Consider the following 15,025-nt stretch of genomic DNA (forward strand, 5'->3'; position numbering starts at 1 on the left):
AGCATTTCAACAGTATAACATTACACATATACATTTAGTCAGACACAGTAATACACATAACAGTGTAGCAGTACCATTGTATAGGAATGGTAATACACTTAATCGTGTAGCTGTACCATTATCTATTAACAAATATACATGCACTGATAATATACGGCATGGGGATGAAAGAGAAAGGCAAAGATATAACTGTAAAATAGCATACCCCCTACAGTGGTACATAATTAGTATGACAAATTGGGACTGAATTAGGGATGAGTGAGTATACTCTTTGTGAGCGGTACTTGGCTAGTAATGTGGTACTCGCAGTACTCGAATCCTAGCGAGTAAATTTCACTACTCGCCTCGCAATATTTGGCAGAGCCCGCTCAGTCCCCGCACAGCCCAGCACAGTCCCGCACAGCCCTGCACAGTCCCCACACAGCCCAGCACAGTCCCCGCACAGTCCCACACAGTCCGGCACAGTCCCCGCACAGCCCAGCTCAGTCCCGCACAGCCCGGAACAGTCCCCGCACAGCCCAGCTCAGTCCCGCACAGCCCGGCACAGTTCCCGCACAGCCAGGCACAGTTCCAGCACAGCCCGGCACAGTCCCCGCACAGCCAGGCACAGTTCCAGCACAGCCCGGCACAGTCCCCGCATTGTCCCCGCACAGCCCGGCACAGTCCCGGCAGAGCCCGCAGAGCCCGGCACAGGCCAGCACAGCCCCGCACACACACAGCCCATTACTCGCATTTCCCAGAGACCTACATTGGACTTGCTACTCGTTACTAATACCCGAGTATTAGGAGCTACTCGTAACGAGTACAACGAGTCTGAGTACTTCACTACTCGCTCATCCCTAGACTGAACTCTTTATATAAAAAGGACCTGTCAACTCTCCTGATTTAATAAACACTTGCATTCCCCATATGGTAACAAAACTGGAGCATCATTTCTTAGTAATCTGTGTTGTCTTGTTCTAAAATTACAACTGGAAATGTGTCAGTCATTTGACAATTAGGTTTACTATTCTTCTTGTAAATGAACAGGGATTGAACAGTGTTAGCGTGTGTAGGGGCATGCCTCACTGACAAGGATAATAGTAACACTAATGTGTCAATTCAGTCATACATTTCCAGGAGGATTAACAGAGGGAAGGCATAATACATACATCTACAGTTAGTTCCAGAAATATTTGGACCGTGACATAAGTTTTATCATTTTAGCTGTTTACCAAAACATATTCAAGATACAGTTACATAATTCATATGGGCTTCAAGTGCAGACTCTCAGCTTTAATTTGAGGTCATTCACATCCTAATTGGAGTTAAGGGCCTGGTTTTGTGACGCAGCAGCGATATTGCTAGCGATATCGCTATGTGTGATACTTACCTCCGACCGGCTCCCCCGCTGGCTATCGCTGATCGCGCAAGAACGTCCTGGGCCGTTTCTTATCGGCCGCTTCCTGCTGGGCTTCCTGCTGTGGCGAAGAGCGACGCGTGGACGCGGGCGGGAGGACGCTTTCATCGCTGCGTCTGACAGGTAAGTAGCGACCGCCGACCATTGCTATGTCGCTGGTGAGATTTGCCTGTTTGGCAGCTCACTAGCGACTACTTAGCAATGCACCAGCGATCCTGACCGCGTCATATCGTTGTCGGGATCGCTGGTGCATCGCTAAGTGTAACAGTACCCTAAGTGTTTAGGAATTACAGCTCTTTAATATGAATCTGCCTCTGTTTAAAGGGACTAAAAGTAATTGGACAATTATCTCAAAATCTCTTTAATGGGCTGCACGTTGTTAATCCATCAATTAAGCAGGTAAAAGGTCTGGAGCTAATTCCAGCTGTGGCATTTTCAGGTTGATGCTGTGAAGCCACAACATGCAGTCAAAGAAGCTCTCAATGAAAGTGAAACAGACTATCATTAGGCTGAAAAAAGAAGAAATCCATCAGAAAGATAGCAGAAGTGTTAGGAGTGGCCATATCAACAGTTTGGTACATTCTGCAAAAAAAAAAAAAGCACTCGAAAAGACCTGGACGATCATGGAAGACATCAGTGATGGATGATCGCAGAAGCATTTCCATGGTGACATACCACATCCTCTGTAAAACAAGGTGGAAACAGTGTGATGCCATGGGCATGCATGACTTCCAATGGCATTGGGTCAGTAGTGTTTATTGATGATGTGACTGAAGACAGAAGCAGATGGATGAATTCTGAAGTGTACGGGACGATACTTTCTGCTTAGATTCATCCAAATGCAGCAAGGTTGATTGTACGGCGCTTCACAGTACAGATGGACAATGACTCAAAACATACTGAGAAATCAACCAGGGAGTTTTTTAAGGCAAAGAAGTGGAATATTCTGCAATGGCCGAATCAATCACCAGATCTCAACCTCATTGAGAAGCATTTCATATGCTTAAGACAAAACGTAAGGCAGAAAGACCCAAAAACAAGCAGCAACTGAAGTCAGCTGCACTAAAGGCTTGGCAACGTATCGCAACTGAGGAAACCCAGTGCTTGATGACGTCCATGGCTACCTGATTTCAGGCAGTCATTGCCTGCAAAGAATGCAGTACAAAGTATTAAAAACTAATGTTTTATTTATGGTAAAGTTTATTTGTACAATTACTTTTGAGCCCTTGAAATGAGGAGGCTTGTAAAAAAATGTTTGCAATTCCTAAACGTGTTATGGACATTTTTGTTCAACCACTTTAAAGTAAACCTTAAAGTCTAAACTTCAATTGCATGTCATTTGTATCATTGTAAATGAAAAATAGTGGCATGAAGAGCCCAAATCATGGGGGTTCGGTTACTGGCCAAATATATCTGGACCTAACTGTATATTATCATTTCATGGAGAATTCAAGTGTTTGCCTAAACAGACATTTTATGCAAGCTGAGAGGTCCTCTTCATGTATAAACTATTCATATTAGTCACCATCTTTTTACCATCACATTATTACTGGGGTAGACACATAAGTGGGCCCGAGATAAAGGGAGGAGAACTTGGTGGTAAATTCAGACTGTATTTATAGATCGTATACTTAGAGAATGCTTACTTAGTACAGTTTGGGAAATACTGTGGTTTCTTCACCTCCATTTCCATTATGTAAAGCAGAAAGTTTTGCTGAGGGAAGGTTTAACAGATAGATAGAATCATAGGATCGTAGAGTTGGAAGGGACCTCCTGGGCCATCTGGTCCAACCCCCTGCTCAAAACAGGATTCGCTAAATCATCCCAGACAGATGTCTGTCCAGCCTCTGTTTGAAGACTTCTACTGAAGGAGAACTCACCACTTCTCGTGGCAGCCTGTTCCACTCATTGATCACTCTGTCAAAAAGTTTTCTCTAATATCTAATCTGTGTCTCCTCCCATTCAGTTTCATCCCATTGCTTCTAGTCTTTCCTTGTGCAAATGAGAATAAAGATGATCCTTCTACAATGTGACAGCCCTTGAGATATTTGTAAACAGCTATTAAGTCTCCTCTCAGTCTTCTCTTCTGCAAGTTAAACATTCCCAAATCCTGCAACCTTTCCTCATAAGACAGGGTTTGCAGACCGGTCACTATTCTGGTCGTTCTTTTCTGAACTTGCTCCAGTTTGTTTATGTCTTTTTTAAAATGTGGCGCCCAAAACTGGACACAGTATTCCAGATGAGGTCTGACCAAAGAGGAGTAGAGGGCAATAATGACTTCACGTGATCTAGACTGTATGCTTCTGTTAATACATCCTAGAATTGCATTTGCCTTTTTTGCTGCTGCATCACACTGTTGACTCATATTCAGTCTGTGATCTATTAGTATACCCAAGTCTTTTTCACATGTGCTGTTGCTTAGCCCTATTCCTCCCATTCTGAATATGCTTTTTTCATTTTTATTGCAAAGATGTAGCACTTTGCATTTTTCCCTGTTAAAAACCATTCTTTTAGTTGCTGCCCACTGCTCCAGTTTATATATTTTTGAATCCTCTCTCTCTCTTCTCTAATATTAGCTATCCCTCCTAGCTTTGTGTCATCAGCAAATTTAATCAGTTTACCTCCAATTCCTTCATCTAAATCATTGATAAAGATGTTGAACAATACAGGGCCCAGTACAGAACCCTGTGGTACCCCACTTAAGACATTCTTCCAACTGGATGTGCAGCCATTTACGACCACTCTTTGGGTTCGAGCACTAAGCCAGTTATTAATCCACCTAACAGTTACCTTGTCCATTCCACACTTAGCCATTTTTTCAACAAGGATTGTGTGAGATACTTTATCAAATGCTTTGCTGAAGTCAAGATATACTATATCTACAGCATTTCCTTGATCCACCCAATCAGTGATCCTGTCATAGAAGGAAATTAAGTTAGTCTGACATGACTTATTAGTTACAAACCCATGCTGACTCTTCCCTTTACTTCTTGCCAGGAGGCAGCTTGCTTCAGCAGAAGTCTACTTAGCCTACAAGAAATAACAGAAACGCTAAGCCACACTTTCTCGCACATACTTGCACAACATTTTGATCTTGACAAATGGGTATTACATTATTAGAAATAGTCCCATGTCTGTGGCATGACACACACACATTGTATTCTAATCTGTTCTGTTGGGAAATTTTATGTGGAAACACTTTCGGAGCACATTCAATCAGTTTAGGGCATGACACTAGACATATTGTATAGACACAGTGGATGGCATTGTGTAGAGAAAAGGGCAAACACATCCAAGAGGAGATCAAACATCATAGAGTTTCCATGGAATCAATGACAGTATTGAAGTCACAGGAGATAATAATAAATCCTTTTACGTCTATAAACTGATTTAACCTTACCTGGTCCTCGCTCAGCTCCATGCGCAGCCCCTATGTGTGAGCTTTGTTTTCCCAGTGTACGTGTTGGAGAGTAGCTTTCCTTTGGGAAGGATAAATAATATACTGGATTCTCTCATCTTTATATTGAGAATGTCACATTAAGTTTCTGCTCACTTCTAGTTTGGGTACAGAATTTTGATGAATCGTTAAAATTTAACTTTTAACCCCTTCCCGTCACGTGTTGTTTTCATTGCTTATGTAATTTTATCCCTTTAATGTAATGTACTGAGAAATGGGCAAAATTTATTTTGTGGGGTGTCAGTACGATTGCGGCCTTTGTAATGTTGCTTATCCTGTTTTAATGCTTTTCAAAAATGATTTTAAACTTTAAAAATACAAATTAGATTTTTTGGTTGCCACAATTTGATACCCGTAACATTTTATTTTTCTTTCAAACATTTTGGTATGTTTTAATGATTTTTGTATAATTTTTTTTTTTGAGAGGGGTGTACCTGAAAAACAGCAATCCTGGCATTTTTTAAGGCGTTTATAGTGCAGAATAAAAATCACATTATATTAGTTATGGTAATATATGGTTTTTGGTATTATTTATTTTTAGTCAAAGAAGGAGAAAACAAGTACTTAAGGACTTAAATTGTACCATGTGGTTTGTTCAAATGAAGAAGTTGTAAAACTTTGAAAGACATTGAATAAACTGCTTACACTTGGATTTGCATCTCTTCATTTTTCTTCCAGTTCAGTACTTGGAGGAGGACAGCTAATTACCATCCATGTGGCAAGAAGTGAGGAAGGCACCACTAATAATGTAAGACAGGGATACACCAATGGTCAGTAAAAAGGAGTGATACATCAAGAAAGATAAAAAGCTACTGACCAAAAAATGGGATCACCACTATAAATGACATGTACTATTTTTATTAAGTGTCAATCAAACCAAAAACACATTAAAAACATTAAAAAGTCACAGAATGACACATTAGACCCTTATGAGTTAGTAATATATCCCTAACAGGTTCCCCAATCATCCAAGGTATAGATGATAAGCTTACTACTGGTCCAGAAATTGAACAACACAGCCATATGATATCAAGCATATTTATTATGCATGCTGTTAATGAAAAGCCTCAGTTGGAACATTATAAGCTGTTAGACTGTTATATATAAGAAGTGCAATGTTTATATCAAAGGTAACACAATATAATACAGCACAATGATAGCACTATAGAACCAGAGTACATGTAAATGCAGCATGCTGAACCATGCACCAGCAATTCAACCTAACCCCTAAATCAGGGAACAAAAAAATGTCCTATGGGGGTAAAAAAGTATACCTGCGCCCTGAAATAGTAAGTTCAGAACTAGATAGACAACCTCCAGGAAGTGCATAAAATGTGCACTGGGTGCCGTGGCAGCATACTATACCCAAGATGGGGGGAGCCTGTGGACGTGCCCGACGCGTGTCGCTACCGCAAGGTAGCTTCGTCAGGGGCTGAGGGTTAGGTCTGAAAGACGTCATATATATATACATAATAAAGAGCACAATGAGCGGCAGCTGCGGTTAATACCTGTGCGGTCACATATGCAAAGAGGCGGGACTGAATACTCCATCCAAGCCTGAGGAACGTTCTCAGACGTCACTTCCAGCGGAAGAAGGTCATACCGAGGGCAGTGGCCAGAATCGGCCAGTGCGCCTGTGCAAATACACACAGAAAGGGGCGGGAGCAAATCGCTCCATCCAAGCCCTGAATATGCTCACAGTTATCACTTCCTGCGGAAGAAGGTCTTTTCAGAAGCAGTGACCAAAATCGACCAATGCGCCTGCGCAGACAAGGTTCACATATTGAATAGTGATAGTGCACTGTTGCGCATGTGTCCTGACATGGACTACGGACTAGGGTTAACCAAACGGCGCATAGAATGGCAATACAGTGCATATCTCATCATCACATACCATATTTAAGTTAGGTAGTGGTATCAATGAACAGAATCACAGTTCCATAAAGAATAAGCACATCTGATTTAATCAACTAGCCGCTAGCAATTACAAATGGCCCATAAGGCGTACGTGCAAAAATTGTAAAGTAGCCATATAGATATATAGACTCCAATCATAGCAAGCAGCCCTTCATACCAGTATGAGATGTAAAACATTACATAGGTATAATCCCTATTAGTTATAACATACAACTGCGGCCTGTGTACTGCAGAAAAAGTAAAAACTATCCACAGATTAACAGACAGCAGTCGTGAAAAACATCCGACAGTACCATAAATAATCCATCTAAATGCTAAAAGATGGCATTGACGATACATATTCGTACCAAATAAATACCACAAACAAGAAGTATTCAGCTCAACAGCTGCACTATCACTATTCAATATGTGAACCTTGTCTGCGCAGGCGCATTGGTCGATTTCGGTCACTGCTTCTGAAAAGACCTTCTTCCGCAGGAAGCGATAACTGTGAGCATATTCAGGGCTTGGATGGAGCGATTTGCTCCCGCCCCTTTCTGTGTGTATTTGCACAGGCGCACTGGCCGATTCTGGCCACTGCCCTCGGTATGACCTTCTTCCGCTGGAAGTGACGTCTGAGAACGTCCCTCAGGCTTGGATGGAGTATTCAGTCCCGCCTCTTTGCATATGTGACCGCACAGGTATTAACCGCAGCTGCCGCTCATTGTGCTCTTTATTATGTATATATATATATATATATATATATGACGTCTTTCAGACCTAACCCTCAGCCCCTGATGAAGCTACCTTGCGGTAGCGACACGCGTCGGGCACGTCCACAGGCTTCCCCCATCTTGGGTATAGTATGCTGCCACGGCACCCAATGCACATTTTATGCACTTCCTGGAGGTTGTCTATCTAGTTCTGAACTTACTATTTCCGGGCGCAGGTATACTTTTTTACCCCCATAGGACATTTTTTTGTTCCCTGATTTAGGGGTTAGGTTGAATTGCTGGTGCATGGTTCAGCATGCTGCATTTACATGTACTCTGGTTCTATAGTGCTATCATTGTGCTGTATTATATTGTGTTATCTTTGATATAAACATTGCACTTCTTATATACAACAGTCTAACAGCTTATAATGTTCCAACTGAGGCCTTTCATTAACAGCATGCATAATAAATATGCTTGATATCATATGGCTGTGTTGTTCAATTTCTGGACCAGTAGTAAGCTTATCATCTATACCTTGGATGATTGGGGAACCTGTTAGGGTTATATTACTAACCCATAAGGGTCTAATGTGTTATTCTGTGACTTTTTAATGTGTTTTTGGTTTGATTGACACTAAATAAAAATAGTACATGTTGTCATTTATAGTGGTGATCCCATTTTTTGGTCAGTGACTAATTACCATCCATGCTGTGGACTAAATCTTGGCCTTTGCAAAACCCCTCCCCCCCAACTCCACATGGCATACCATTGACTGAAATATGTAAGCTCTTTTTTAATCCATCTTTATTTTGTAATTGCCTATATATACTGTAATTATCTCGTTTGTAGCATCTCTTTTTCATACTTTTGTAAACACTGCCTATTTATTTTTGGAGTAAAAGCTATAATATTTACTAGCTTTGTTTTCCTTGCTCTAATAAATTTTTGCCACGTCTTTTGGCTAAAGTAACGCTACCTTGCTGTTAGGAACGGCGGAACGCACTAAATAAACTAAAAAATAAAGTGCATTCGCCGCTCGGGGTCCACCTTGCAGAAGGTGTTAAAACTGCTGCTGAGTAATGGCAGACGTGCTATATGGCAGTATAATGCGCACAGGGTTAAACGTCACCCAGGTGCGCAGAGCAATCACTGTTTAATCACAGAGATGCGAGTAGAGGTAAACACAAAAAGGCTGAGCCTGTTAGCATCACAGGTCTCAGATAAATGCACACACGGTATCAGGACACAGGTGCAGGACCCAAGGCAGGAGGAACTGCGTCCATCTAGACCTACCATGTGTGCGGCGTCGCTACTGCGGGCGCCAAAGAGAGCTGCAACTGCAGCACGGCGTAGGACACTGCCGCGAGACGATAGTGCCGTGTGGAGTAGCACAATCGGACGCTAGTGTAGAGGCGCGGTGTGCACAGTGGCCTAAAGCTTGCCACTGACTGGCGCTGACTGCTGAACTAATTCCCTATCCACATGCATAATATCAGAGGGAAGGGGTTTCAAATGAGTCAGTCACCAGAATCATACATCCGTCACCATTCACACATCTAGTAAGTAAAGTCTATACTAGAACATGGCTGAACGGCCATGCGGTCCTTTTATAGCCGTGCGCTGCCGGGACCTTCCAGATCTCTGAGATGGACCAATCAGATCAGGGGAAGGACCTGAGCACGTGACTCCCGAGCTCCAATGGGAGATCATCTCATGAGCATACTCAGTGGAGCGGCAGCGGGACTTAGCCTCAGGAGTGACTTGCTGCAAAGCAGTACTGTATGTGAGGCTCTGGACTCCTGTTGTGTAGCTACAGGAATCCAACTCCTAACACTTGCGGGTTGGCTCCTGACCCGAGATTCATATAAGATCTAGGAGCTGGTGGCAGCGAAGTGTTCTGGGCTATTGGGGAGACTCTAGCAGTGATGGACGGAGGTTTTTCTTATGCGTGTACTTCCCACCTGAGACAGGGAATAGTTACATCTCCCTCACAGCAGGCGGCCCTTCTGGTGACTACTTATCTTTGGTGTAGTTCCCTGACTGACCTGAGGGTAAGGGGGCGCCAGAGAGCTGCAAGTTCCAAACCGGAACTGGAAAATGGGATATAAACAATCCCCTGACGAACTGGGGGCAAGCAAACACCCCCAGTTCATGACATATTAGTGGCAGCAGTGGGATATACAATGATATCCCCCTTGTAATTTGTGACATATTGTGTGGGGCTTTGCATTCATCCCATAAGCAAAGCATCACAGAAGCTAAGCATCAAGAAAAACCATTTATTCCATGGCAGAATCTAGCATGCATCTCTATACTCTTCATACAGGTAATCAGATCATTCAACTCCTGCGCTGATTCAACTCCTGCATGTGTTCAATCTATTCTATGTCAGCAAGCAGCTTGTAATGGTACAACTCCACATCTCTGCCTGCTGTCTCATGTGCTGCATATCACCTACAATATGTTTTAATGAACTCTGCTTACTGAATATTTGCTATAATTCATCTGTTGCATCATTCTCATTACTCACTGTTGTATATCCATATGGGGGAGCACTGTATATGTTATCTTGGGAGAGGTGTTATAGCATAGAGATGGACTCAGGACTAGTGTCCCCTTGCCATCCACACTCATCGCCCCATCCGCCCTCTATCACATCAGCCCCTCTATACTTCCCTCTCCCATGTACAGCTCCCATGCACTTTTCACCTTCCTGCAAAACCACAGCCCATCTTGCCCAAACAAATCACACAAAAACTTCCTATAATTCCAGTAACTACTTGCTCTTTATCTTCCCACTCCTACTGATTTCGGGGGACATCTCCCCCAACCCTGGTCCACCTTCCCCCAACCTCAACCTCTACCCTACCTCATATCAAAACCATACTAATCTTATTAATAATTACTTGCACTCCCTCATTTCCCTCTTTCAATTGTGGCCTCTGGAATCTATGGTCTGTATGTCACAAGCTTCCTTTCCTGCACAACTACTTTCTGAACAACTCTCTGAATCTGTTGGCCCTCACTGAAACCTGGATCCAGCATTCTGACACTGTCTCCCCTGCTGCCATTTCCCATGGTGGCTTACAATTCTCCCATTCTCCTAGACCCACAAACAGACTTGGTGGTGGAGTGGGCATATTCCTGTCCCCACTAGTGATGAGCGAGTATACTCGTTGCTTGGGTTTTCCCGAGCATGCTTGGGTGTCCTCCGAGTATTTTGGCGTGCTCGGAGATTTAGTTTCTGACGATGTAGCTGCATGACTTCCAGCTGCTGAACAGCCTGAATACAGGTGGGAATTCCCTAACAAACAAGGCATTCCTCACATGTATTCAGGCTGCTCAGCAGTCGCAAATCATGCAGCTGCGTCGACAGAAACTAAATCTTCGAGCACGCCAAAATACTCGGAGGTCACCCGAGCATGCTGGGGAAACCCAAGCAACGAGTATACTCGCTCATCACTAGTCCCCACAAAGCACTTTCCAGGTCATCCCCTCAGTTCCATCCCCCAATTCCATTACTCCCATTCCCTTCATTTGAGGTTCACACCATCAGGCTCTTCTGTCCCCTCTCCCTCAGAGTAGCAGTCATATATCGGCCCCCAGGCTCACCCACCCACTTCCTTGACCATTTCTCAGCCTGGCTGCCGCACTTCATGTCCTCAGAACTACCAACCCTTATCCTGGGAGACTTCAACATCCCATTAACAGCCCCTCTTCCACATCTGCATCCCAGTTCCTATCACTAACCACTTCTCTCGGCCTCTCACAGCTCTCAACCTCTCCAACACACAAAGACGGTAACACCCTTGACCTGGTCTTTGTCCGGCTCTGTTCAATCTCCTACCTAAATAACTGACCACTTTCCCTCTCTCCACAACATTCTCTCCTTCACGCTCACAAATCTACCTACCACACATTCAGAATTCTACAAACCATTAACCCTCATACACTTTCAGACTCCCTACACTCATCACTGTCCCTAATCTCTTTTTCCTGTCCTGATCTGGCTGTACACCACTACAATGACACTCTCAGAAGCACCCTTGACCAAGTAGCGCCCCTCACCCTCAGAACCTCCAAACACAGAGTAAAACAGCCCTGGCTCACATCGCAAACTCGACTGCTCCAGCGATGCTCTAGGAGTGCTGAACGCTTATGCTAGAAAACTTGCACACCAGAAGACTTCCTCCACTTCAAATTTATGTTAAGAACCTATAACTCTGGCTTTCACATTGCCAAACAGACATACTACACCATCCTGATCTCCTCACTATCTAACTACCCCCAAGAACCTTTTTGACACCTTTCACTCCCTCCTCAAGCCAAAAGCACAAGCCCCTATTACAGATATTTGTGCTGATGACCTGGCCTCCCACTTTATAGAGAAAATAGATAACATCCATTAGGACATCTGCTCCCAACCACCAAGTGCTGTTACTCCCATCCCTTCCTGCATTTCCCCTGGCTCACTCTCCACATTTGATCCCATCACCGAAGAAGAAGTCTCCAGACTCCTCTCTTCCTCTCGTCCAACTACATGCACTACCGACCCGATTCCCTCACATCTCCAGTCTCTCTCCCAAGTCGTCACAACTCACCTATCTAAAATCTTTAATCTCTCCCTCTCCTCGGGCATTTTCCCGTCCTCCTTCAAACACTCTATCATTACTCCATTATTAAAGAAACCCGCTCTCAACCCATCCTGCACAAATAACTACAGACCAGTCTCCAATGTCCCCTTCATCTCTAAACTCTTGGAGCGCCTGATCTACTCCCATCTTACCGTTTATCTCTCCACTCACTCTCTCCTAGACCCTTCACAGTCTGGCTTCCGCCCCCTAGATTCGACAGGAACTGTACTCATCAAATTGACAAATGACCTTCTGACAGCAAAATGTAACGGTGACCACTCTCTGCTCACTCCTTTTGACCTTCCTGCAGCTTTTGACACTGTTGACCACGTCTCCTACTCTCTAGGCTTCAGTCACTAGACAGCTTTAGCTGTGGTGTCTCTACGGACGCCACCAAAAATCCTCAGGGTCTAAACAGATTCAAGCAAAGAGTGTTACCTATATAAGGAACACCTAAAACATAACCTTTATTCCTTTACATAAAATTATTGCAACCCCAGACAGTAAACATCAACATATAAAGTGCTCGTGCTCAACGGTGCTCATTAAAAAATGGTTCAATCTCACCCATTTGACGATTCTTGTCAGTAGCCAGGTTATTGTATCAATCACCCACTGATATCCGGATGATCAAAAGACAGGAGCTATAGTGTTATAATAACAATGGGGGGGGGATGGTTCTGTCACTCCCTCTCGTGCCCCTGTAAATCTCCCGTCCTTACAAGGACGGTACCCAAATCTGTCCTGCTACTGACATCCCACCAGAACCTGTAAATTCATAATGCTTCCCAAGCGTCTCCCCCGCGACGGGCAGGAATGAAGAGGACGTCATTGTTGCAAGATGGGAGGCGCCGGACCGGACCGTGACTCCCTCCGGACCCGAACTGGACCCAGACTGCCCCTGGGTGAGTATAATATAACTCATTTTTCTTATCTTTCAGGGTACATCGGGGCTTATCTACAGCATTACAGAATGCTGTAGATAAGCCCCTGATGGCGGTGCCGGCAGTTCATATTAAAAAAAAAGGGGTGACAGATTACCTTTAAAGCACATTTGTTCAGAGCGGCCTATCACGTTCCCTAATCAAAGTCAATTTATGTGTGTGTGTGTGTGTATGTGTGTGTAGCTCATTCACTATCTCTATCTATCCCCCACTCCCTCAAGATGGCTGGACCATCATTGTAAATACATCATGGTGAATACACACCTGTACTTTGTATCTCCCCACCTCATTGTAGATTGTAAGCTCTCACGAGCAGGGGCGGCTTATTGTGCTTTAATTATTGTATTGCTAACGTTGTTACTTATGACCTGTGTCTGAAACTGTTAAACTATAAAGCGCTGCGGAATATGTTGGCGCTATATAAATAAAGATTATTATTATTATTCCATTTTTTTGCCTTCCTTGTGGGTTTACAGCAGCCTTAACTTCAACACTGGTTGTGTGCACCACTGTGCATGTTCCTTTAACATTATTAAACCTGATAAGACCCTATTTATCCTTTCCAGTATTTGTCTCTTTATTAAAATTCAATAATTCACTCAATGAATGGAAGAAAATGGGAGCAAGGTAATTCTGGGACTCCACTTATCACTTGCCCCAGAATAATGGCATGGTCTTCACCTGTGGTGGGTATACCTTTGTTTTTATGATGTCACTGGCCATATTATTATTATTAGTATCAATTTTCATCCACTTGGGAAGGGGACAGTCCCAATAATGACATTACATTAGGGAATAGCTAGTCATGTATCATTGACCATTGGCTCCAAGATGAATATTGACTTTCATTGCAAAAGAAACAGCTTTCTCTTCTTCTTCACATATGAATGTGCAGATTAATCAAATTTTTTTGCCTTTGCAAATTTTATTTTAGTTTTGTTAAATGATGAATATGTTTTAGCCTTAGTTATTGATTTGTCCTAAAATAATATACACCCATCAAAACTTATTAGCAAACTGGAAGTTAAAAGAGAAAACATCACTTCAAGTGTAAGAGTCCAACAATCATAATCATGTGTTAGATGACAAAGAGAAAGAAAACAGGATAAGGGAAGAAAAGCAAAACACAACTAGGTCTTCTCACAAAACATTTGTATGCGAGCCAAAAGGCCACATTCCAGCTGCCAACACTCACTTTGTTTGACGTCAACAATCATTAAAAAATGTCTCTGGTTGCCAAGGTAATAAGCAAGATTGTAAAGGATCTGCAGGTGTGGGAGAGCAGGCTCCGTCTTGCTTAAAATGGAAGCTCTTAAGTATCAGTCAAGAAGTTTGCTGTGTGTCTTGTAAGTGGCCTACAGTAACTTTCAGATCAAATCACTTTCTTATGGGGAGACAACATTTCCGTTCAGTAAGTTGTACTTACATTTAGCTTATTGTTCAGATTTATTTCTTAATATTGCCTCTTATCTGCCTCTTATCCTCTACTACCTCTACAACCTCAAGGCTTTCACCTGTATAATATCAACCACTTTTAAATAGGATATATACAGTTGTGCTCAAAAGTTTACATACACTAGCAGAATTTTTGCTTTCTTGGCCTTTTTTTCAGAGAATATGAATGATTATTATTATTATTATTTATTTATATAGCACCATTGATTCCATGGTGCTGTACATGAGAAGGGGTTACATACAAATTACAGATATCACTTACAGTAAACAAACTAACAATCACAGACTGATACAGAGGGGAGAGGACCCTGTCCTTGCGGGCTTACATGCTACCAATATGTGACGAACTGCCCACCGCTGTTCGCCCAATACAGCGACTAACGGGGGTCCTGCTGCCACCAAAACGCGACTGACAGCGGACCCTGTGTCACCACTATGTCACAATCCCACCACTGACACGGGTGTGTCAGCGGACGGAGGGAAGCGACACACTGCCGGCACACGGCTGTCACAGGCGCAGTGGG

The 15,025-nt window shown here is 43.2% G+C and overlaps 1 long non-coding RNA gene across 1 annotated transcript in view; it reads left to right on the forward strand.

The window, feature by feature from the left end:
• LOC141092778 (uncharacterized) overlaps nt 1-15,025 on the forward strand; it is a 50,124-nt gene that overhangs the window by 10,502 nt on the left and 24,597 nt on the right. The window contains exon 2 of the long non-coding RNA XR_012232911.1: nt 5,535-5,604. This is a non-coding gene — a long non-coding RNA (uncharacterized lncRNA). The remainder of the gene's footprint in view (nt 1-5,534; nt 5,605-15,025) is intronic.

Source organism: Dendrobates tinctorius, unplaced genomic scaffold, assembly GCF_039654945.1.
Source record: "Dendrobates tinctorius isolate UK_male_01 unplaced genomic scaffold, ASM3965494v1 ptg000060l, whole genome shotgun sequence".
Classification (NCBI taxonomy): Eukaryota; Metazoa; Chordata; class Amphibia; order Anura; family Dendrobatidae; genus Dendrobates; species Dendrobates tinctorius.